The sequence below is a fragment of the Entelurus aequoreus genome, linkage group LG17 (assembly GCF_033978785.1).
Source record: "Entelurus aequoreus isolate RoL-2023_Sb linkage group LG17, RoL_Eaeq_v1.1, whole genome shotgun sequence".
NCBI classification, from domain to species: domain Eukaryota; kingdom Metazoa; phylum Chordata; class Actinopteri; order Syngnathiformes; family Syngnathidae; genus Entelurus; species Entelurus aequoreus.
Genome location: NC_084747.1, coordinates 47054327 through 47077308, shown reverse-complemented (window position 1 = coordinate 47077308; position 22982 = coordinate 47054327). Strand labels below are relative to the sequence as shown.

The 22982-nt window shown below is 36.4% G+C and overlaps 1 pseudogene; it reads right to left on the bottom strand.

Moving 5' to 3' along the window:
- Positions 1-1279: 1279 nt before the first annotated feature.
- Positions 1280-22982, bottom strand: part of LOC133631813 (protein prune homolog 2-like) — a 109277-nt pseudogene continuing 87574 nt past the window's right edge.

Sequence of the window (22982 nt, the reverse complement as noted above, 5' to 3'; positions counted from 1 at the left end):
GGTTTTATTATTATTATTATTATTATTCTTTATTATTATTATTCTTCCGCTCCGTTGCGCACTACTTTGACCCCCTTAACATGCTTCAAAACTCACCAAATTTTTTACACACGTCCAAAAAGTGGGCCAGATCAAGTTATTCAAAAACCAAACCCCAAAAATCAAATTTGCGCTCTAGCGCCCCCTAGAAAAAAAAAACTAAACTGCCTGTAACTCCCACTAGGAAGGTCGTAGAGACATGAAACAAAAACCTGTATGTAGGTCTCCTTTAGACCTACAACTCATAATGACACATTCTCGGGCAAAAATCTACAGGAAGTTGGCAATTTCCCATTTTATACAAAAATGTACTAAAAACACTGCTTTTTACGTCTTTGACTTCTAATTTGACCCCCTTAAAATACTTCAAAACTCACCAAACTTCTCACACACATCGGGACTGGTGGAAACTGCAATCTAAAAAAAAACCGAATCCCAAAACTCAAAATTGTGCTCTACATAATTTTTGGAAAAAACAGAAAAAACTGCTCCTCAGAGGAAAACTCAGACAAAACTGCTTGTAACTTCCGGTAGGAACGTCGTAGAGACATGAAAAAAATACCTCTATGTATGTCTTGTTTCTTTTGTTTCTATATGCAGTTAAAGCACGATGCTATCACGTTAGCTCGTAGCTAAAGCGTTTCGCCGATGTATTGTCATGGAGATAAAAGGCACTGAATGTCCATTTCGCGTTCTCGACTCTCATTTTCAAGAGGATATAGTATCCGAGGTGGTTTAAAATACAAATCCGTGATCCACAATAGAAAAAGGAGAGTGTGGAATCCAATGAGCCAGCTTGTACCTAAGTTACGGTCAGAGCGAAAAAAAATATGTATTTCACTGCATTCTAGTCCGTCACTCTAACGTTCCTCATCCACGAATCTTTCATCCTCGCTCAAATTAATGGGGTAATGGTCCGAATAGCTCTAGCTGCGTTGAAAACAATAGGAAAATATGAGGGCGTGAAGAACTGACAACGTCACGCTACTTCCGGTAGGGGCAAGGCTTTTTTTAAATTTTTTATCAGAGACCAAAAGTTGCGAACTTTATCGACGTTGTTCTCTACTAAATCCTTCCAGCAAAAATATGGCAATATCGCAAAATGATCAAGTATGACACATAGAACGGATCTGCTATCCCCGTTTAAATAAAAAAAAAATTCATTTCAGTAGGCCTTTTAAGCGGAGGTACTCTTCTACGGTATTCCTAAAACGTACACCGAGCTCGGAGGTTTGGTCGAAGTTTTTATTATGTTCCCAGAAAAGAATTGAAAACTGCATTCTTACATGACAACTGACATGTTTATGTTCATTCGACAACTTATGTCAATGGAATAACAAAAGTGCATACTTTCTTTCAATATTTCTCACACACACACACACACACACACACACACACACACACGCACACACACACACACACACACACACACACACACACACACACACGCACAAAGCATGCACAAGTGACTGCAGAGACATTCAAAGGCTATGTTGCTAACTTAATGACCTCACAGTGATAGAAAGACAAAGTGTTGATTGGCAGCAGCAGTATCTGTCACTCATGTGTGTACAGTACAGTCCTTTACTGTACGTGTGTGTGTGTACTCCATGGTCCAAACATGTTAATAGTGCACGTGAGATTGATCATTATCAGCATTAGTCAACAACAAAGCCGCTTGGTAAATATTAATAAATGGATTCCAATGAGCACCTTTCCCTTTTGACACTGCGCGTGTAAATGTGGGACCAATTATTATTATTTTTTTTTTTTTTACTGCTGCTAGTCCGTTCATGCTAAGAGGCACGCTCGTGTTCCGTGTCCGGGAAAGCGACGTCACGGCAAGGAGGCAAGACAAGACGGCAAGCAGCCGTTGGTCCATTTGTCAAATGGCCAGACTTCTCTTCCTGTCAGACCTGAGAGGAAGAGACAAAGTCAATGGAAGTGGAAAATGACAACAGTGAGGTTGCAAGATGACTTTTGTGCATGTACAGTAGTACATATATCGTTCTTAAAAATGTTTTCATTTTGCAAAGATAATAATGATCCGTTTTGGTAGGTATCTATTTTACATGTTTATTATTAGGGCTTCAATGCAATTAAAAAAAAAAAAAAACACCCCTTGAAGCCGGTTTGACTTGAAAGAAAGTAAATATAGTAAACATGTTTGTCATGGCAAAACGCACAAAAAAAGTCATTTCAGTTTGAAGTAGTGGCCATTTTGGTTCGTTTCCAGGCGCACTGCAAAAACTGAAATCTAAGTAAGATGAAATATCTCAAATAAGAGTGATATTTGCTTATTTTCTGTCTAAGATAATTCTTCTCATTAAGCAGATTTTATGTTAGAGTGTTTTACTTGTTTTAAGTGTTTTGGTCCTAAATGATCTCAGTAAGATATTACAGCTTGTTGCTGAGATTTGATGACCTATATTGAGTAAAACATGCTTGAAACTAGAATATCAACTCTTGCAAAGCTGTGTCATCAACACTCACAAGTATAAAACTACTTTTTTAAAGTCATCATTTCTTATTTCAAGCATGAAAAAAAAAAATCATGATTTTGACACAATTGTGTCTCATAATTAAAACAGATGACAGCCAAATGGACTTTGCTGTTTTATTTTCAATGAAACAATAGAAAACACGTACTCATATAGTAGTACAGTTGGCACAGTACAGTAAACTGACAGTTAATATTTAAACATTTGAAACAATTTTGAACAGATATAGTTCATGCACATTCAGATAAATTCCTCAAAAATTACAATTAAAAAATGTTTGGCCGGACTGTATACACTACCGTTCAAAAGTTTGGGGTCACATTGAAAAGTCCTTATTTTTGAAGGAAAAGCACTGTACTTTTCAATGAAGATAACTTTAAACTAGCCTTAACTTTAAAGAAATACACTCTATACATTGCTAATGTGGTAAATGACTATTCTAGCTGCAAATGTCTGGTTTTTGGCGCAATATCTACATAGGTGTATAGAGGCCCATTTCCAGCAACTATCACTCCAGTGTTCTAATGGTACAATGTGTTTGCTCATTGGCTCAGAAGGCTAATTGATGATTAGAAAACCCTTGTGCAATCATGTTCACACATCTGAAAACACTTTAGCTCGTTACAGAAGCTACAAAACTGACCTTCCTTTGAGCAGATTGAGTTTCTGGAGCATCACATTTGTGGGGTCAATGAAACGCTCAAAATGGCCAGAAAAAGAGAACTTTCATCTGAAACTCGACAGTCTATTCTTGTTCTTAGAAATGAAGGCTATTCCACAAAATTGTTTGGGTGACCCCAAACTTTTGAACGGTAGTGTATATGCGCACTAATTGACTGAAAGAGCACGCTCTTGGCGCGATGATGTCATGTTATCGATGGAAAAATGCATTTTTAGACCATATGGTTTGCCTGAGCGGCTAGGAGACCCCGAGAGTAACAAGCGGTTGCCTTTTCATTAAAAACAATACATTAGTTTTTAGTATAAGTTTGCTGGTTTCAAGAAATGTAATGCCGAGCGCATATCATTATGTCAAGATAATGGCACTAGCATTTACTTCATTTAAGAATATTTTTCAACATATTGAGCAAAAAGGTCTCTTTTTTTTTCTACCAAGAAAAGTGCACTTGTTATTAGTGAGAATATACTTATTTTAAGGCATTTTGGGGTTCATTGAGGTTAGCTAATTTGACTTGTTTTGGAAAGTCTTGACAAGCCAAAATTTTCTTGTTCTATTGGCAGATAATTTTGCTTAGTTCAAATAAAATACCCCTCATTTTTGTATTTCTTTTCTTCTTGTTTTTGAACACTGACTTTTTGCCGTGTGTAAGATGCAATGGTCTGTGAGAAGCCCAGAAACTCCCTAACCTTCAGGAATGACAAACAAACAGGTCACAGGTGAGGATATGAATCATGATTAGCCATTCAAACCTGTTTGTGTCAGCTTTTGTGCCTGTTATCAGGTCAAAGTCACTGGGGTATGTACACTTTTGATCAGGGTCTTTCTTTTGTCATTTTGATTTAAAGAGAGTAAACACAGTTGTTTGCCAATAAATAGCGTCACCCAGACATTAAGCAGGAGTGGAAGAAAGGCTTTTGTGTTATCATTCATATTCTCTGAAGAATGGCCAATAAATGATCAACTCTCCCAGGGTATGTAAACGTATGAGCACGACTGTGTGTGGGATCTGAGCCGAGGATGTCGTTGTGGCTTGTGCAGCCCTTTGAGACACTTGTGATTAAGGGCTAGATACATTTATTTTGATTGACTGATGGATTGATATACAAATATATACTCCAGTATATTTACCATGTTGAGCCAACTTGACTTGCAGTTGTAGGAACTTGCTAAAATACATTCAACCAACACCTTTTAAAGTGATCTCAACTTATATTTTCAATAGAGATGTTCGATAATGGCTTTTTTGCCCATATCCGATATTGTCCAACTCTTAATTACCGATAGCGATATCAACCGATACCGATATATACAGTCGTGGAATTAACACATTATTATGCCTAATTTTGTTGTGATGCCCCGCTGGATGCATTAAACAATGTAACAAGGTTTTCCAAAATAAAAGGGGGTAGCGGAAGGTGTATATTGTAGCGTCGCAGAAGAGTTAGTGCTGCAAGGGGTTCCGGGTATTTGTCCTGTTGTGTTTATGTTGTGTTACGGTGCGGATGTTCTCCCGAAATGTGTTTGTCATTCTTGTTTGGTGTGGGTTCACAGTGTGGCGCATATTTGTAACAGTGTTAAAGTTGTTTATACGTCCACCCTCAGTGTGACCTGTATGGCTGTTGTGTCCTTGAGCACGACACTTTATTTACCCTTGCTCCTGGGCCATGGGTGAATGTGAAAAAACTGAAATCTAAGTAAGATGAAATATCTCAAATAAGGGTGATATTTGCTTATTTTCTGTCTGATAAGATAATTCTTCTCACTAAGCAGATTTTATGTTAGAGTGTAGGGATGTCCGATAATGGCTTTTTGCCGATATCCGATATTCCGATATTGTCCAACTCTTTAATTACCGATACCGATATCAACAGATACCGATACTGATATATACAGTTGTGGAATTAACACATTATTATGCCTAATTTGGACAACCATGTATGGTGAAGATAAGGTCCTTTTTTTTTTTTAAATTAATAAAATAAAATAAGATAAATAAATTAAAAACATTTTCTTGAATAAAAAAGAAAGTAAAACAATATAAAATCAGTTACATAGAAACTAGTAATTAATGAAAATTAGTAAAATTAACTGTTAAAGGTTAGTACTATTAGCACGCACAATCATGTGTGCTTACGGACTGTATCCCTTGCAGACTGTATTGATATATATTGATATATAATGTAGGAACCACAATATTAATAACAGAAGGAAACAACCCTTTTGTGTGAATGAGTGTAAATGGGGGAGGGAGGTTTTTTGGGTTGGTGCACTAATTGTAAGTGTATCTTGTGTTTTTTATGTTGATTTAATAAAAAATTTAAAAAAAACAAACAAAAAAAACGATACCGATAATTAAAAAAAACGATACCGATAATTTCCGATATTACATTTTAAAGCATTTATCGGCCGATAATATCGGCCGGCCGATATTATCGGACATCTCTATTAGAGTGTTTTACTTGTTTTAAGTGTTTTGGTCCTAAATGATCTCAGTAAGATATTACAGCTTGTTGCTGAGATTTGATGAGCTATATTGAGTAAAACTTGCTTGAAACTAGAATATCAACTGTTGCAAAGCTGTGTGATCAACACTCACAAGTATAAAACTACTTTTTTAAAGTAATCATTTCTTATTTCAAGCATGAAAAAAAAAAATCATGATTTTGACACAATTGTGTCTCATAATTAAAACAGATGACAGCCAAATGAACTTTGCTGTTTTATTTTCAATGAAACAATAGAAAACACGTACTCATATAGTAGTACAGTTGGCACAGTACAGTAAACTAACAGTTAATATTTAAACATTTAACATTTGAAACCATTTTGAACAGATATAGTTCATGCACATTCAGATAAATTCCTCAAAATTACAATTAAAAAATGTTTGGCCGGGCTGTATATATGCGCACTAATTGACTGAAAGAGCACGCACTTGGCGCGATGATGTCATGTTATCCATGGAAAAATGCATTTTTAGACCATATGATTTGCCTGAGTGGGTAAGAAACCCCTAGAGTAACAAGCGGTTGCCTTGTTGCCTTTCCATTAAGAACAATAAATCAGTTTTTAGTATAAGTTTGCTGGTTTCAAGAAATGTAATGCCGAGCGCATATCATTATGTCAAGATAATGGCACTAGCATTTACTTCATTTAAGAATATTTTTCAACATATTGAGCAAAAAGTCCTCTTTTTTTTTCTACCATGAAAAGTGCACTTGTTATTAGTGAGAATATACTTATTTTAAAGGTATATTTGGGTTCATTGAGGTTAGCTAATTTGACTTGTTTTGGAAAGTCTTGACAAGACAAATTTTCTCGTTCTATTGGCAGATAATTTTGCTTAGTTCAAATAAAATACCCCTCATTTTTGTATTTTTTTTTTCTTGTTTTTGAACACTGACTTTTTGCAGTGAGTACCTCGAAGGTAGAAAAGTATAACCCATTTACCATTTATTGGGTGGCCCCCTACTGGCACAATTGTGTTGTGAGGACCACGAAGGCCTCCGTCACTTACTTTCCTGCCGTGTCCTTTAAATCTGTGTCCAGCCTGTTGGGAGCGTTCCAATGGAGAGCAAAGAACAGACAGATAATAATGAGAGATGTAAACAAGTGAAGAAGGGGTGGCGGGTTGGGCGAGAGGGAGAGGGAGAGAGGGAGGGGGGTGTTGACCTCATTGTGGGTAACAATTGTTGTTGGGTTAGTAGCCTGGGGGGTTGGGGGTTTGGGAGTTGGGTGCTACAAAATGCAGACAGGAAGCCAAACAGGCCAGCTGGAAGTTTTAGTTTTAAAATGTACAAAAAGGTTCTATGGAGGTTAGAAGGCAAACAATTAGGGACCATGAACTCATGATTTCAGTGTTAAAGTCAATGGTTGGAGGTACGATGAAAGCAATTAAAGCCATCATATGTAACGACTGGATCTGAAAATAACCGCTTCAAAACGACGCGTTGCCTCTTATTACGAAGAATATTCTCTTCGGCATGGCTACGGCGACCCTGGTCTTAGATATCTGTGGACCAGCCAGGAACACCTGCTGTTGTGTTAGCATCAGTGCGGATGTAACTGTTCAGAATATATAAGACCAGTTGACCATGTTGATTTCAACACGGTGGTCATTTGTAGGGGGGGGAAGTTGGGAGTAAAAAAAAACCGATATTGCTGATCGCAGCTTGAATTTGCCTCCATGGAATAAGGCGTTTAAATATACCAGCAATTATTGTTTCCATTTTTTAACTTAAAAAGTATTTATGATTTGATTATTTTTTTATTGTAATTTTTTTTAATCGATCCCCATTCAGTGTTTCCCCCAGAATATTTGTTAGTTAAGGTGGTGTCTCCACCGTCGCGTCTCCATCTCATCGCTGCCTGGGGGGGGCAATAGACTACAGACTGTGGTGAAGTAGGCCGGCTTCGTCGCGTGAAGAAGTCTACAATTTTTGGTTGTGTTTTCCGCTCCGTACGCTGAATGGCAACATACAATATATATATATATCTCGATATTTTTTCCGTAAAGTAAAAACAAAACGGTCCTAGTTACCTGAGATACTAAGTATGTCATTATTTTGACTTAGTAAATTTTGACTTACTAAGACTTGTTAAGACTTTAGTTTAGCATCAAATGATAATATAAATACATTTAATAAAGTCAAATACAAATAAGGCAACAAGAGAAGTATCCTACACTTCTTTTTTGTAAAGTAAATCTGAACAGCCTATATGGGCATCTACATCAACTATATGATTTGCCTGAGAAGCTGGACAGGACAAAAAATTATAAGAATAAATAAAAAAATAATATTTTTTATATTTTTTTAAAGATTTTAGTTTAGGCGGTGGCTCTATGTTGTTAAGGCGGCCGCCTTAACAACATATTTAACGTATTAGTCATGCAGGAATACAACTTGGGTACCTTTTGTGATCCTTAGCAAGCAAATATAAAGACTATCTAACTACACTTGGCCTACAATATTTTTTTTAATTTAGTTATTATTTTAACGTAAGTGCCCAGAAAAGCAACTTATAAGTAAAATTAATTTTTATTATACTTTTTCAAATTATCTTGTAATCAGACCATATTTTCGGTATATTGAATGGAAGTTTTACCTTAAAAATTTACCGGTCAATCTATGATCCCATTTTAGGCTCCAAATACTTCACATCAACAATTCCAATTGTTGGGGAGATTTTTACAAAGTCGGTGGTTACAAATAATAACACGTTAATACTTTAACCCTGTAACACCCAACGTATCATAAGTGATACATACATGTTATTGAGCCCTGTACATCATCTTATTCATATACTTTTTTAAAATGTATTGTAATCAGACCATGTTTTCGGTACATAAGATGGAAGTTTTACCTTAACTATTAGGTTAAAAATTTACCGGTCGATCTACGTTCCCATTTTAGGCTCTAATTACTTCACATCAACAATTCCAAATGTTGGGGAGATTTTGACAAAGTGGGTGGTTACGAATAATAACACGTTCATACTTTAACCCTGTAACACCCAACGTATCATAAGTGATACATAAATGTTATTGAACCCTGTACATCATCTTATTCATATACTTTTTTTTTTAAATTATTGTAATCAGACCATATTTTCTGTATATTAGATGGAATTTTTACCTAATAATTAAGGTAAAACTTATGATACGTTGGGTGTTACAGGGTTAAAGTATGAACGTGTTATTATTCGTAACCACCCACTTTGTCAAAATCTCCCCAACAATTGGAATTGTTGATGTGAAGTAATTGGAGCCTAAAATGGGAACGTAGATCGACCGGTAAATTTTTACCTAATAATTAAGGTAAAACTTCCATCTAATTGGAATTTTTAACCTAATAATTAAGGTAAAAATTCCATCTTATGTACCGAAAACATGGTCTGATTACAATACATTTTTAAAAAGTATATGAATAAGATGCTGTACAGGGCTCAATAACATGTATGTATCACTTATGATACGTTGGGTGTTAGAGGGTTAAAGTATGAACGTGTTATTATTCGTAACCACCCACTTTGTCAAAATCTCCCCAACATTTGGAATTGTTGATGTGAAGTAATTGGAGCCTAAAATGGGAACGTAGATCGACCGGTAAATTTTTACCTCATAATTAAGGTAAAACTTCCATCTAATATACCGAAAATATGGTCTGATTACAATACATTTTTAAAAAGTATATGAATAAGATGATGTACAGGGCTCAATAACATGTATCACTTATGATACATTGGGTGTTACAGTGTTAAAGTATGAACGTGTTAATATTCGTAACCACCCACTTTGTCAAAATCTCCCCAACATTTGGAATTGTTGATGTGAAGTAATTGGAGCCTAAAATACGTCAATAATTCGCAACATTCATTTTATCTTTTTTTTTACAAATGTCCCACCTAAATTTTGGCGGATTCCAGAGGACCCCACTCATAAAAATGTTAAAAGTAAGAAAACTTTATGTTTAAATGTCATCGCTTGAATGTCTAAATCAACGTCAGGTCTATCTTTTCTAAAGATTGTTTTCATTTTCATGTTTCATGCCCTTTTTATTATTACCGCGACAGCTTTGAAAGAAGAAGTCACGTGATTTCATTCCAACCGCCTCCCTGAAAACACACTCCTCCCACAAATGTGTCAAAAAAATCAAAGCACGACAATCGACAGCAGTATCAGAAAGCTAGTATGGACAGATTGGATGGTAAGCATCCCAACATTACAACTGTGTATATTAGTCATAATACCAGACCAGCAGTTATAAATACTACCACTGTTTAAAAAAAGTATTGTGCAATAATTACCAATGCAGCATCACATTCCTGCGGGCTGTGAATGTTAGTGGCAGGTCCTCTAAAACCTTCAATGCATTGTCAGCCATATATTAGCTTGAATAGGTTGGGGGGGGGGGAGGGGAAGGGGGGTGTAAGAGACAAAGGTTAGTTACTTTTTTTTTTTGAGGGTGACACAGAAAACTGTAAAAGGCGGCTGTAATGTTTGTTTTACCTCATGCATGCAAATGTATTTGTAGCCCTCTCCTGGTCATACCTTGCAGGGCAGAGTGAGACACGTAAAAAGGCGTCCAATTGCTTGTTGGTGTGCCACACCGCAGACATTTATACGTAGACGCCCCATTGAGCGGGCGGGGGTGGTACGTCAGCATATTGGAAGCGGCAGATCTGCCCCGTTAATTAATGAATGCTCGGAAATGGACCGAACTTTGTGAAGTGCCTTTCTACAAAGTCTTTAAAGTTAAAAGGGGAACTGCACTTTTTGGGGGGGGGATTTCGCCCATTGTTCACAATTACTATAAAAGACATGATGATAATTGTTTTTTTTCATGCATTCCAAATAGTAAATGAATGCGATCAAAAGTCCACTTACAATGGAGCCTATGGGGGACGCTGTTGTAACTTATGGGTTATATCAGGGGTGTCCAAACTTTTTCCACTGAGGGCCGTACACGGAAAAATATAAGCATGCGGGGGCCATTTTGATATTTTTTCATTTTCAAACCTTAACAAAATATATGCATTTTTAAAAATTTTTTTAACCTTAGGGCTCCCGGGGACTATAAAGGGTCTCAGTCATTAAACTGTTAAAAATAAGTAAAATTATTATTATTAGGGCTGGGAATCTTTGGGTGTCCCACGATTCGATGCAGAATCGATTCTTGGGGTCACGATTCGATTCAGAATCGATTTTTTTTCAATTCAACACGATTCTCGATTCAAAAACGATTTTTAAAATTTTTTTTTTTTTTTTTTTTTTAAATGAAAACAATACACAACAATACCATAATAATGCAATACAATTTCAAAACAAAACCCGACCCAGCAACATTCAGAATAGCAATAAACAGAGCAATTGAGAGGAGACACAAACATGACACGGAACAATCTAAAAGTAGTGAGACAAAAATGAATATTATCAACAACAGTATCAATATTAGTAACAATTTCAACATAGCAGTGATTAAAAATCCCTCATTGATATTATCATTACAAACATTAATTAAAAAAAAAAAATACAAAAAAATGAACAATAGTGTCACAATGGCTTAAACTTGCATCGCATCTCATAAACTAAATGTCTAATGATAATGTCAATGAGGGATTTTTAATCACTGCTATGTTGATATGGTAACTAATATTGATACTGTTGTTGATGATATTCATTTTTGTTTCACTACTTTTGGTTTGTTCTGTGTCGTGTTTGTGTCTCCTCTCAATTGCTCTGTTTATTGCAGTTCTGAGTGTTGCTGGGTCGGGTTTGGTTTTGGAATTGGATTGCATTGTTATGATATTGCTGTGTATTGTTTTGTTGGTTTGATTAATTTAAAAAAATTAAAAAAATAAAAAATTATAAAAAATAAAAATAAAAATAAAAATAAATCGATTTTTTAAAAATGAGAATCGATTCTGAATCGCACAACGTGAGAATCGCGATTCGAATTCGAATCGATTTTTTCCCACACCCCTAATTATTATTATTTTTAATTTAACGCTTACAGTAAATCTCTAGATCAACTTGAGGTTGATATAAAGTTAAAAAAAAAAAAGGTTTCTGTCAAAGACAACTTTGTTTTTTATAGTAAAACTGAAATATGCAGTATTTAGTAATTAGAGCCTTAAAAGATCAATAATGCAGGACACCATTGATTTTAAGTCTTTAATATTTTTGAGTAATCACAGTGAATAGTTAAATAAAATCCTACTAAATATATTTGGGATCCAAAAGGTCCCCCACTCATAAAGTGATACATTTTTATTAGTTTTTTTTTAACTTTTAACACTTAAATTAGGAGATCAGCTTCAGATGTATCTGTCGATTTTACGTTTGAACTATTATTTTGTTTGTTTTATGCTCTTTTGTCAAATAAAACTTTGATGTTTTTATATGGCAACCACACAATATTTTTTCCATAAAATTTTTTTAAAAGTGATATTTTTTAAGTAATAAGTCATTATAACAGATTTTTAGTCTTTTTTTTTTTCTTTTTTAGCAATGGCAAAAAAAAATAAAAATAAACAAAGACGAAAGAAAAAAAGCAGCTTTGTGTCAACATTGCAACTTTTTCTTGTTAGATTTCACCTCATTCCACTTTTTTTAAATGTTTTTTTTAGGGATGTCCGATAATGGCTTTTTGCCGATATCCGATATTCCGATATTGTCCAACTCTTTAATTACCGATACCGATATCAACCGATACCGATATCAACAGATATATACAGTCATGGAATTAACACATTATTATGTCTAATTTGGACAACCAGATATGGTGAAGATAAGGTACTTTAAAAAAAAAATTATAAAATAAAATAAGATAAATAAATTAAAAACATTTTCTTGAATAAAAAAGAAAGTAAAACAATATAAAAACAGTTACATAGAAACTAGTAATTAATGAAAATGAGTAACATTAACTGTTAAAGGTTAGTACTATTAGTGGACCAGCAGCACGCACAATCATGTGTGCTTACGGACTGTATCCCTTGCAGACTGTATTGATATATATTCATATATAATGTAGGAACCACAATATTAATAACAGAAAGAAACAACCCTTTTGTGTGAATGAGGAGGGAGGTTTTTTGGGTTGGTGCATTAATTGTAAGTGTATCTTGTGTTTTTTATGTTGATTTAATTAAAAAACAACAAAAAAAACAACAACAAAAACAAAAACGATACCGATAATAAAAAAAACGATACCGATAATTTCCGATATTACATTTTAACGCATTTATCAGTCGATAATATCGGCAGGCCGATATTATCGGACATCCCTAGTTTTTTTTAAATTTTTGCAATATTATCAATTTTGCAATTTTTGCAGAATGTGTGGCGGGCCGGTAAACAATTAGCTGCGGGCCGCAAATGGCCCCCGGGCCCCTGGGTTATATAGTTCATGTGTGATGATCATTCATAATTTGTATACTTGATTTAATTGCTGATAAATTCATCTATTATTATTTACAGTTAAAAAGAGTTAAAGGGGAATTGATTTGATTATACATGTATTTGATATTGATTATTTGAGAAACACTGACACTGAATTGAGTTGTTTTCTACTTCATAACCTAACAAAGGGTTAATGAAGATACTGCACGTTCCACAATTCATTGCGGCAAACCGGGTGTAAGAAAGACCGGGAGCAGGTGCATTGTGAGATTGAGGACTACGAGCCTACGGGTGAATGAATGAACGACAGATAACAAGATAAAAGGATCGTTTTGTACCGTTTTGTATGCCCATTTTTTTCTTATATAAAGTAAAACTTTATTTACACATTTCCGACGTCCTGTTCAATACTTTGATCGTAGTTGATCTACAGACGCTCTATTCTGCCGATAAGGCCCTTAAAAAAACCATCCAAACACCTCCATTGAGATTTTATATACAGTACAGGCCAAATGTTTGGACACGCCTTCTCATTTCAATGCGTTTTCTTTATTTTCATGACTATTTACATTGTAGATTGTCACTGAAGGCATCAAAACTATGACACCTGTGAAGTGAAAACCATTCCAGGTGAAGCTAGTCAAGAGAATGCCAAGAGTGTGCAAAGCAGTAATCGAATATAAAACATGTTTTTAGTTATTTCACCTTTTTTTTTGTACATAACTCCACGTGTGTTCATTCATAGTTTTGATGCCTTTTGTCAGAAAAATTGTATGCAAATTATCAAAAAACTTCCCGTTCTCTAAGTTCTCAATGAACGGAAAATATGTTGTTTTTGTTGCACCAAGCAAAGGCTTGGAAAATTCCATTGTGTACGATGGGAGGAGACGGGATGGGGGTTATCTATTGTCATCCAAGACTTGCCTAAGCTCAATCCAGGACTAGCCCAAGCCCGAGGCATCTTTTTCTTTTGTGTTAATGTGACCGAAAACAATGGCTGTTTACATACCCGCCCCCATTTCTTTAGAAACAGATGTTATGTAAACAGGGAAAGTCCAAATAAAAAGAGGTGGCGTACAATTTTTTGCCAGAGCGTGGTGGAAGACTGTACAGAGAGTACAGTCGCCGCGTTTCTTCTCAATTGAGCCAAATTGAATTCTGTCTCTATTTCTTTGCTTCTTGTCTCGTTTAATAGATGTCATCAGTGTTTGACACCTGACACCTTTATTGACAATCTTATGGAGCCTCTAAAGGGACATGGGGGAAAAACATTTTTTAGATATGTATCTCGTGCGCACAAGATAGATATCTAAAAAAAAAAGAGAAAGCATTGGATGCGTGCGGGTGGTTTGAGGTCTGTGTGAAAATGGCAGTTCAGGAGTTCATTTGGCTGTATTTCCAACTAGGACTTTCCCGCATTGTCCCCTTTAGGGGTGTTGTGCCAAAATGTGAATGCCTGCCAAAAATGTATTTCCTTCGCGGGGGCGCGCAGCGCTCATTGAACGTGCATTTTTGGCTTGGTCTGTCCACAGTGGTTTACTAGGTGTAAGATAAACATTTTATCTTCCTGGTTATTGTAACGCTACGTGTTTGACATTATTTAAGACTTTATCGTGCCCGGAAAAGGACAGTTTATCTCGTGAGCACGAAATATGTATCATGTGCGCATCAGATATATATCTAAAAAAAAAAATTCCCCCATGTCCCGTACAATCTACAATGTAAATAGTCATGAAAATAAAGAAAACACATTGAATGAGGTGTGTTCAACCTTTTGGCCTGTACTGTACAAGATGTAAGTATACATGCAATGTAATGACAGGCACATTTATAATAACATTTAATATTTACGGATTTTACTCATTTTAAGCATACGCGGTGTATTCATTTAAAAAATGTTTTGCTTTTTTTACATCACTGATTTATACATCACTGCAGACTTCATGAGAGCCAACCAACATAATAAAACATCACTTACTGGACAATGTAATCATTTCTTATTTCAAGCATGAAAAAAAAAAATCATGACTTTGACACAATTGTGTCTCATAATTAAAACAGATGACAGCCAAATGGACTTTGCTGTTTTATTTTCAATGAAACAATAGAAAATACGTACTCATATAGTAGTACAGTTATTAGTGAGAATATACTTATTTTAAGGTATTTTTAGGGTTCATTGAGGTTAGCTAATTTTACTTGTTTTGGAAAGTCTCGACAAGCCGAATTTTCTTGTTCTATTGGCAGATAATTTTGCTTAGTTCAAATAAAATACCCCTCATTTTTGTATTTTTTAGGGACCGCAATGTCCCTTTGGGACAGAGGACGCTATTGAAATGGTAAGGTTTTATTTATTATTATTATACCGGCCGCCTCTTTGAGCTGTAATTTGACCCCCTTAACATGCTTCAAAACTCACCATATTTGACACACGAAAATTGCCATCTAATAAAAAAACAAAAAAAGCAAAACTAAATTGCGCTCTAGCGCCCCCTAGGAAAAAACACAGACAAAACTGCTTGTAACTTCCGGTAGGAATGTCGTAGAGACATGAAACAAAAACCTCTACGTAGGTCTGACTTAGACCTAGATTTCATACATTGACATCCTACAGCAAAAATTCCCCCTTCAGAACAAAAGTTTACTAAAAACAGTCACTTTTGCCTCTTTGAGCTGTAATTTGACCCCCTTAACATGCTTCAAAACTCACCAAACTGGACACACACACATCAGGACTGGCAAAATTTGCGATCTAATAAAAAAAAACCAACCCCAAAACTCAAAATTGCGCTCTATCGCCCCCTAGGAAGAAAACACAGACACAACTGCTCCTAGGAAGAAAACTCAGACAAAACTGCATGTAACTTCCAGTAGGAATGTCTTAGAGACATGAAACAAAAACCTCTATGTAGGTCTCACTTAGACCTACATTTCATATATTGACAACCCCCAGCAAAAATCCACAGGAAGTTTGCAATTCCCCCTTCAAAACAAGTTTTGTAAAAACCGGTCACCTTTTTTCAAACCTTATCTCCTCTAAGCGCGTTTGTCGTGTCGGCTTCAAACTAGCACAGGAGAGAGATTGAACCCTTCTGATTAAAAGTTGATGAAAGAGTTTTATGTGCCGTCAAAGTCGGTCCCGTTCATCGCTGCTTGCAGCTTTAATTTATTCTTGTTTTTGAACACTGACTTTTTGCAGTGTGTACACCTCAGGACATTTATTTACGTTTATTTACGAGTAAGAATTCAGAAAAAAAAAAAAGAATACATCCCTTGTCATGTCTTTCATAATGATTGTTAACGATTCCCAAAAAAGTGCAGTTCCCCTTAAATGCCTTTTATAGACCAATTTTCACACACTAATACATTTCGGAAACTATAGGCATCAAAAACAGCATATGTACCTTTTATAGTGGTGATTATGAGTGTTTACTGCAGGTAAGCACCAAACCAACATTTATCCCATGAGATCTGGTTTTTCACTATAATTGGTACAATTCCATGCAGCACATAGTAGATTCCAATATGGGGTCGACATAGGTTTTAACGCTCAATGCGGCGTCTCTGTATTTACGTGTATGTACCATACTTTGAGCTATTAGTTCACCAAGCATATCATTGGTGGCCAACGGGGGCAAACTCACAGCAACACCCCAAGGCTCCAAACACAGAAATAATCCAAAAACGCATACAAAGAGATGCTAAAAGTCCACAGAAAAAAAACACAAGTTAGCCATGCGACCAGGGTTGCCAAACCTGAGGGATACCCGTCTTTAAAGACTTTGGGCCTGATCTACTAAAGCTTTGCATGTACAGTGGAACCTTCATTCACAAAAGCCTCTATTTGCAGTCTCTTCGGTCTACACTGCAAAAACTGAAATCTAAGTAAGATGAAATATCTCAAATAAGGGTGATATTTGCTTATTTTCTGTCTGATAAGATAATTCTTCTCACTAAGCATATTTTATGTTAGAGTGTTTTACTTGTTTTAAGGGTTTTGGTGCTAAATGATCTCGGTAAGATATTACAGCTTGTTGCTGAGATTTAAAGACCTATATTGAGTAAAACATGCTTGAAACTAGAATATCAACTGTTGCAAAGCTGTGTCATCAACACTCACAAGTATAAAACTACTTTTTTTAAGTAATAATTTCTTATTTCAAGCATGAAAAAAAAAAATCATGATGCCGAGCGCATATCATTATGTCAAGATAATGGCACTAGCATTTACTTAATTTAAGAATATTTTTCAACATATTGAGCAAAAAGGTCTCCTTTTTTTTTCTACCAAGAAAAGTGCACTTGTTATTAGTGAGAATATACTTATTTTAATGTATTTTTGGGTTCATTGAGGTTAGCTAATTTGACTTGTTTTGGAAAGTCTTGACAAGCCAAATTTTCTTGTTCTATTGGCAGATAATTTTGCCGAGTTCAAATAAAATACCCCTCATTTTTGTAATTGTTTTTCTTGTTTTTGAACACTGACTTTTTGCAGTGTACAAACATTTAGATCAAGCCCAATATGCCTCGTTGTGCACGATCGCGTCATTCATTTATTCATTTTGCGTGCCGGGCTGTTTGATGACATCGCTTCCTGTACACACCATTTTTAAGAGGCGGGCCCCCCCCCGACGTCACATCCTGTTTACATGTTTGCGAGGAGTAGATGGCGGCGGTGGCGCCGCTGCACGAGGATTGGCTCACGAATATGGAAGAAACAAGTCCACAATTGCAACCATTATCAAAAAAGTAGAGATGTCCGATAATGGCTTTTTTGCCAATATCTGATATTCCGATATTGTCCAACTCTTAATTACCGATTCCGATATCAACCGATACCGATATATACAGTCATGGAATGAACACATTATTATGCCTAATTTTGTTGTGATGCCCCGCTGGATGCATTAAACAATGTAACAAGGTTTTCCAGAAAAAATCAACTCAGGTTATGGAAAAAAATGCCAACATGGCACTGCCATATTTATTATTGAAGTCACAAAGTGCATTATTTTTTTTAACATGCCTCAAAACAGCAGCTTGGAATTTGGGACATCCTCTCCCTGAGAGCATGAGGAGGTTGAGGTGGGCGGGGTTGGGGGGTGGAGGGGGGGGGGTGGGTGGGTAGCGGGGGGTATATATTGTAGCATCCCGGAAGAGTTAGTGCTGCAAGGGGTTCTGGGTATTTGTTCTGTTGTGTTTATGTTGTGTTACGGTGCGGATGTTCTCCCGAAATGTGTTTGTCATTCTTGTTTGGTGTGGGTTCACAGTGTGGCGCATATTTGTAACAGTGTTAAAGTTGTTTATACGGCCACCCTCAGTGTGACCTGTATGGCTGTTGACCAAGTATGCCTTGCATTCACTTGTGTGTGTGAAAAGCCGTAGATATTATGTGATTGGGCCGGCACGCAAAGGCAGTACCTTTAAGGCACGCCCCCAAAATTGTTGTCTGGGTGGAAATCGGGAGAATGGTTGCCCCGGGAGATTTTCGGGAGGGGCACTGAAATTCAGGAGTCTCCCGGGAAAATGGGGAGGGTTGGCAAGTATGACTGGGAGACGCAACTGCTCTGTACTTCTCCCTATGTCCGTGTACCACTCCCTACAGCGGCGTTTTAAAAAGTCATACATTTTACTTTTTGAAACCGCTACCGATAATTTCCGATATTACATTTTAAAGCATTTATCGGCCGATAATATCGGACTGCCGATATTATCGGACATCTCTAGTTACTAGGATAGAAAAAGAGCTCCTCAGTGTTCGCTCTTACAATAAAGTCTACAGCTTACTTATTATACAGGTTACGGAACGTAAATGGAGTCTTGGTGGCAGTTTTTGAATGCATTCTGAAAGTGATTTAGCGGCAGAATAAGTTGCTCCCGTTACCGTATTTTTCAGAGTATAAGTCGCACCGGCCGAAAATGCATAATAAAGAAGGAAAAAAACATATATAAGTCGCATTTTTGGGGGAAATGTATTTGATAAAAGCCAACACCAAGAATAGACATTTGAAAGGCAATTTAAAATAAATAAAGAATAGTGAACAACAGGCTGAATAAGTGTACGTTATATGAGGCATAAATAACCAACTGAGAACGTGCCTGGTATGTTAACGTAACATATTATGGTAAGAGTCATTCAAATAACTATAACATATAGAACATGCTATACGTTTACCAAACAATCTGTCACTCCTAATCGCTAAATCCCATGAAATCTTATACGTCTAGTCTCTTACGTGAATGAGCTAAATAATATTATTTGATATTTTACGCTAATGTGTTAATAATTTCACACATAAGTCGCTCCTGAGTATAAGTCGCACCCCCGGCCAAACTATGGGAAAAAACTGCGACTTATAGTCCGAAAAATACGGTAGCTGCATTGTTCGGCATCTACAACGAGCCAAGTATTACAAATTACAATGCAAAAAAAACCAACAAAAAACATTTGGTCTTTTTATCTCTCATAAGGATGGTGAACTTGTCCAGGGTGTACCCCGCCTACCGCCCGAATGCAGCTGAGATAGGCTCCAGCGGCGTGACCCCGAAAGAGACAAGCAGTAGAAAATGGATGGAAGGATTGTGAACGATTGGCAAAATTCCCAAAAAGTGCGGTTTCCGTTGAAATAGGCACAGAGGGCGGTCTGCAATTGCACACGTGGTCTTAGTAGACCACCTGCAACACGCCTACTAACAGTACAGTAACAGTTTGCACACGCTATTTAGTACTTGTCGTTTGGATTGTAGTACATCAGGCCCTTGAAGTGTAGTATTTTACAGTTTTATAAAGCAACCAAACATTTACAGACAAGTGTTCAACAAAGACGGACATTTTTTTTTGTCAGCCAACTTTCTTCATGCCTTCTAAGACAGATATCCTTCAGGTTTGGCGCCTCTGGTAGTCTGGTTGAGTCATTTTGGGGGTTGGTGAGTTTTTGGGCAATGCATCATTTTTCTTTTGCCTTTGTTTTTAATCCTGTGATTGCAGCCTTTTTTAATATTCAGCATTTTCCTCATTGTTTTTGTGTTTAAATATTTATTAAATATTTAAATATTTAATTTCTGTGTTTGGGCATTGCTGCACGTTTACCCCATTGCTCACTTTAGCATATTCTATTGATACACCTGCACTATCTTATAACTTCCCATACAAGCAGGATGCCTTTACTACCACATTAATAAACATTTTGCATATTCGGTTTGGTGCTTGTATGCGGTGTAGCTGCTGCAGGTGTACCTACTAAAATGTGTTTTCATTTTAAAGCCCACTCACTTGATGATGCTGGGTGGAATGTGTACGTACTCCATGGGGATGATGTCGCCCAGTTCCTGCAGACTACTCACATACTTGATCTTACTGCTGAACTTTGAGCTGAAGGAAACACAAAGAAACAGAATTAGACAAGGATTTGGGAGGAAAATGGCATTTGAAAGGAGACATGTAGACATGAATACACTATGGACATAAATTCAATGTTCCAATCAATTCTGATGTACAGTAAAGGCCAAAGGTTTGGACACACCTTCTCATTCAATGCGTTTTCTTTATTTTCATAACTATTAACATTGAAAATCTGTGGAACGCTCTCCCTGACCACCTGAGGGCACCACAGACTGTGGATGCTTTTAAAAAAGGCTTAAAACCCTTCTTTTAAAAAAAGCCATTTTTTAGATATATGCATACTAGTTTTAGCTATTTGGCTGTTCTAGTTTTTATTTTTTTTTATCATCTCTTTAAATTTTTTATTTTTATTTTTTAATACACTGTAGCACTTTGAGGTTGTTTACTCAATGTAAAGTGATTTTTACAAATAAAATCTATTATTATTATTAGGGATTTCCGATAATGGCTTTTTGCCGATATCCGATATTGTCCAACTCTTTAATTACCGATACCGATATCAACCGATATATGCATCCGATATTCCGATATTGTCCAACTCTTTAATTACCGATACCGATATCAACCGATATATGCAGTCGTGGAATTAACACATTATTATGCCTAATTTGGACAACCAGGTATGGTGAAGATAAGGTACTTTTTAAAAAAAATAGTAAAATAAGATAAATAAATTAAAAATATTTTCTTGAATAAAAAAGAAAGTACAACAATATAAAAACAGTTACATAGAAACTAGTAATGAATGAAAATTAGTAAAATTAACTGTTAAAGGTTAGTACTATTAGTGGACCAGCAGCACGCACAATCATGTTTGCTTACGGACTGTATCCCTTGCAGACTGTATTGATATATATTGATATATAATGTAGGAATGAGGAGGGAGTTTTTTTTAGGGTTGGTGCATTAATTGTAAGTGTATCTTGTGTTTTTTATGTTGATTTAATAAAAAAATAAAAAATAAAAAAATAAAAAACGATACCGATAATAAAAAAAACCATACCGATAATTTCCGATATTACATTTTAACGCATATATCGGCCGATAATATCGGCAGGCCGATATTATCGGACATCTCTAATTATTATTATTAAACTATGAATGAACACATGTGGAGTTATGTACTTAACAAAAAAAGGTGAAATAACTGAAAACATGTTTTATATTGTGGGGACATAAATGATGGTATCATCATTGAAGTCGGACATCACTGAAGGCCTAGGTGGGAAACACACGGCCCGCCACTGCAATATTTCATGTCATCAAAGCAAACATGTCTGACAGAAAGCGGTTGAAAGTAAGGTTAGCAACTTTTCGAACAAGCTCAATTCTAATTTTCGTTGGATATGCTGTATATTTGCTACTGATTAGCATTAGCCATTTCACATCAACACCTTCAAAACTACGGAGCACAGTTATCAGTTCAGTGTAAAAATGGTGTATAAAAAAACAAAAAAAAACAAATCAACATTACTACATGAACAAACAAAACATCCAAACTTAGTAGCAATACAGATTCCCAGGTATCAGGAATTGGTGCCGTAACAGTTGGAATGTGAAAGGAACCCATCTCTAAAACTGTGTTTTAAAATGAGGTCGCAAAACTTTCACATCAACAGCTGTGACTGTAGGTACGGTAACCTCCTTATGTAGTTTTGTATGAACTCCACAAGATGGCAGTAGCTGCATTAAAAGCATGTTGAGTGGTCACTTCCTGCAGCGTTATCTACAGTACCTTTGCATGCGCTTTAAATAAGAATAATCCATCCATTCATCCATCCATTTTCTACCGCTTGTCACTTTTGTGGGTGCGGGGGGTGCTGGAGCCTATCTCAGCTGCATTCGGACGGAAGGCGGGGTACACCCTGGACAAGTCGCCACCTCATCACAGGGCCAACACACAGACAGACAACATTCACACTCACATTCACACACAAGGGACCATTTAGTGTTGCCAATCAACCTATCATAATAATAATAATAATAATAATTAGAGATGTCCGATAATGGCTTTTTTGCCGATATCCGATATTCCGATATTGGCCAACTCTTAATTACCGATTCCGATATCAACCGATACCGATATATACAGTCGTGGAATTAACATTAATTGAGGTGGGCGGGGTTGGGGGGGGGTACAGGGTTGAGTTGGGACGGGGACGGGGTAGCGGGGGGGTGTATATTGTAGCGTCCCGGAAGAGTTAGTGCTGCAAGGGGTTCTGGGTTTTTGTTCTGTTGTGTTTATGTTGTGTTACGGTGCGGATGTTCTCCCGAAATGTGTTTGTCATTCTTGTTGGGTGTGGGTTCACAGTGTGGCGCATATTTGTAAGTGTTAAAGTTGTTTAAAAGGTTACCCTCAGTGTGACCTGTATGGCTGTTCACTTGTGTGTGTGAAAAGCCGTAGATATTATGTGACTGGGCCGGTACGCAAAGGCAGTGCCTTTAAAGTTTATT